Source organism: Apis dorsata, unplaced genomic scaffold (genome assembly GCF_000469605.1).
Source record: "Apis dorsata unplaced genomic scaffold, Apis dorsata 1.3 scaffold_397, whole genome shotgun sequence".
Taxonomy (NCBI): domain Eukaryota; kingdom Metazoa; phylum Arthropoda; class Insecta; order Hymenoptera; family Apidae; genus Apis; species Apis dorsata.
Genome location: NW_006263656.1, coordinates 167037 through 170616, shown reverse-complemented (window position 1 = coordinate 170616; position 3580 = coordinate 167037). Strand labels below are relative to the sequence as shown.

At 39.3% G+C, this 3580-nt stretch overlaps 1 protein-coding gene and 2 long non-coding RNA genes across 3 annotated transcripts in view; 1 reads left to right on the top strand and 2 right to left on the bottom strand.

Annotated features, from left to right (window-relative positions):
- LOC116186052 overlaps window positions 1–1340 on the top strand; it is a 74653-nt gene extending 73313 nt beyond the window's left edge. Inside the window, exon 3 of the long non-coding RNA XR_004150975.1 lies at window positions 927–1340. This is a non-coding gene — a long non-coding RNA (uncharacterized LOC116186052). The remainder of the gene's footprint in view (window positions 1–926) is intronic.
- The window catches only part of LOC102681294 (trichohyalin), a 185047-nt gene that overhangs the window by 46961 nt on the left and 134506 nt on the right, over window positions 1–3580 (bottom strand). The window lies entirely within an intron of this gene.
- The window catches only part of LOC102681214, a 14367-nt gene that overhangs the window by 8016 nt on the left and 2771 nt on the right, over window positions 1–3580 (bottom strand). The window contains exon 2 of the long non-coding RNA XR_422270.2: window positions 1094–1095. This is a non-coding gene — a long non-coding RNA (uncharacterized LOC102681214). The remainder of the gene's footprint in view (window positions 1–1093; window positions 1096–3580) is intronic.

The window sequence follows — 3580 nt, the reverse complement described above, 5'->3', positions numbered from 1 at the left end:
TGAATCTGTCAAGCTGACTCGGCAGTAAACCATCCTCGCCGCTCCTCCATTCGTCCGCAACGTGCACGGAGGGAGGCAAATTACTCGAGGATAGCAATTAATAAAGCTCGTAATAGCGGCATCGTTCCCCCTGCCCGTTAATCACCTCAACGAGTGCTTTTGTTAAAGGCCAAAACCTAGCCTTAACCTCGACCCCAGTAGCCGAACGAAGAATCGGAAATAAAGAGGCGAGCCGACTCGCCTTCGGGCTGTTTGCTACCCTCTCTGATCTTTTACCCGCCTTGCATCTCAACGTGCTCGCAACAACCTGTTTGCCTTTCTGATTATCCGGGAAGGAAGTCGGCCCGATTAAGAGTTAACCGATGTCTAGGGTCTTTTTCTTTTCTCCTTCAATTTTTCTCTCGTTTATTATTTCGATTGCTTGATTGCATTTTACCTAATGGTAGATGAAGAAATAAATATTGTATATTTATTATATTATTATAATTGTATAATTATAAATAATATCTTGGAACGTGGAGTAATGGAATTTAATTCCTTGTTTCGTAAATGAAATGTATTTCGAAGATACGATTCAAGTAATTTCCCGCCTTTCTTCTGGATTTGGTATGATATGATATGTATCATATAATTTACGATTGAACATAATAATAAGAGAGAGAAACATTTAGGATAAAAGAAGTGCTCGTTACCTATAACAAAGTTATAAAAAATAAGATAAAGAAGAAAGAAAAAAGGAAGAATGAAACGGAATAGTACAGCGACAGCTTTTGTGCGATGAAATTTTCATAGGTGAAAAAGGTGAAAAAGAAAAAAAAAGGAAAAACCTGTCGAATCAATTTGACTATCAATTTGAGGAATGTTGGATATACATTTGTCGCGGTGTATGAACAAAAAATGGTGTCTTTTTTTTTCACGGGAGGTAGACGAATGAACACAGAAGCGCTAAATCGAGGATTTAAACAACGTTCACGGCGGTGAGATAGGCCAGTCATTTACGTGGATTAAAAGCCGTGAGGGAGGCGTCCAGGCACCCCGAGGGATGCGGGAGAGAGAGATGGTTTTGGGGGCTTTGGCCACAATCCGGTCACACGCCTGACCAATTCCTCCAACGCTCGCTCCCAACCGTTGTTGTTCGCAGAAAACTAGAGTGTTAAACCATATCCATTGTTCATTCCTTTAAACCGCTGTGTAATCTGTCGAGCACGAGTCAAAACAATATGCGGGATATCGAGGGGTGGGTGGCTCTCTTCCGCCAGTTCAGTTATATTATTCTTCTTCGAACAATTGTTGAAAAGTTGTCGAAACAAAATCTTGCGAAAGATTTTGGGGGTGTTGTACATGCGTGAATATAAAATTCTGATGTGAAATGTATACGATGTTTGAATTGATAAGGCATATTGGGAATGAATCGATTAAATATTTTTCATTACTGAATAAACATGTTTTTCACATCGATTTTTAATTATAATTAAAAATTGATTATACCCTGAATACGAGTTGTCGTTGAACTTGATTATTGAATTATTTTTTATTAGGATTTTTTAATCCTAATTTTATCTTTAAAACGTTTCTTTTTGTTCATCTCGATATGATTTCCGGTTCCCAATATATCGTCGCGGAAGGATAATTTTTATAGTCTCTCTGTAGTTTCAATAAATAAAATTTTCGCATATTATTTTTATCAATTGAATATTTGAACACGTTTTGAGCTGTACAAAAATTCACAGTTTATGGTGATCGTGTTAATTTCAAGAAAACTCAGGGAAACAGACAGAAAAGGCAAGATCATTTTCAATTTTAACAGACTACTGAATAAAAAATAAATTTCAATCAACGCGAGACAATGAGTTAAGACAACCAAATTCATACTCGACATAAATAAAATTATTTTTTAAAGAACTTAATCTAATGCAACGTATGATAACATATATTTTCATAAATGAAAATATCGATGAATTTAAATTAAAAACAATGAATTTCGAGACACGTGGATGCGAGATAAATCCCTAAAAGAACAGCTAATGCAAAAACAATATGAAGACGCGAAAGAAACGGATAAACCCTTAGAAGAACGCACGGGATAAATGCATAATGGTTGAAGGAACGAAAGTAGGTCGAATCTGAGATCGGAATCGGGAAGCCAGTTTTCGTGTAATCGAACTAAGTGGCGAAGTGGACAAGTTGTGGGGGAGGGAATGAACGAAGCGAGTAACGGAAGTAACTCCCCCCTCTTCCTTTCCCTCCCATTCTGGCAGCCTTATCTGCCAAGGCAGTCGACCGTCTCCCTCACGGTTAGCCCATTATACGTGCAATGCCGGCTAGACGCAATTAAGTGGGCCTCGCACCACACCACCAGATATACCATTCTCCTCGTGTTCCGCGAGGAAGGATACAGGTCGATGGAGGGAAACGTGCCACGAGCAAGGACACGGCCGATATCCTTTACGGTCTGTCTACGTTCTCCCCCTCCTCCTCCTCCCTCGCCCCTATTGCGCGGACCAACCCCTTCTCTCTGTTCCTGACGTGTGAAACTGGGATCCTGGCTGGCCGAATGCGACTACCAGAACCGTCTTTACTCCCCACTCACCCCTCTCTGGTCAATTCCGGCGCCACTGGTAAATTCCTTGATTAGTTTGTACGAGCTTTGCATCGACTTTTGTTTGTTTAACGTCGCTTCGAGTAAGATGGACTCGAGGAAGCTTGAATCAAATTTTTTTGTAAAATAATTCGTGATTCGAAGAGATAATCGTCGAATTTTGTTAATTTAAATTTATTTCGAAAATTTATTTTTATGTCTATTCTTTAGAAAAAGAAAAATGGTGGATATTATTTACAGAGTCTTCAAACGATTTAAATTTATCGTTTATCATAGTTCCGTTTAATTAGATTATCACGATTGCTATAAAGGGGCGTGAAATTTAACACAGCTCGTTTGAGAGAAGCTTCATTGAGTCTGAAAAATGTCTGAAAAAGCGTTGATTGGCATTGTTGGGCCGGTAACAGATTAGTAACAGGGCTATACTACTTAAATCCCGAGCCTTAAAACGCTAAACAAACAAACTCCATCGAATAAGTGGTCGTTCCAGGGCATGGTAATTGCTTTCCTGGAGGATTCGCGGAATGATCGAGATCACAATTTTGGAATAGAGAGTTGTGGTTGCCGTTGCTCAACAAGGTTAGCGGGAGAAACGTTGAATTTCAATTTAAATTCCAATTTTTCGTCGCGAATGGGGAGAAGTTTTGGAAGGGAGAGGGAAACGGACGCGGCGGCGCAAACTTCGCGGTAAATTGATTTAACGCTTGAAAATATTTTCAATGACCACAGGGGTCAGCCGGGGAAATTTTACGGAAATTCTGCTCCCTTCGTATCGAAATACCTTGAAAACTGAAAAGCCGGATTATCACGCGAAATATCAATTATCGGTTATCAAGTTTAACGACCAAGATTAATATAATATTCCTCGGCTACAAATAGATATTGCGTACAGAGACTATTACTGCCAATATCGTAATACCGCATTAAATTTGCAAACCGTGACGGATTACGAAGCTCTAATATTCCTACAAATTCATAGTA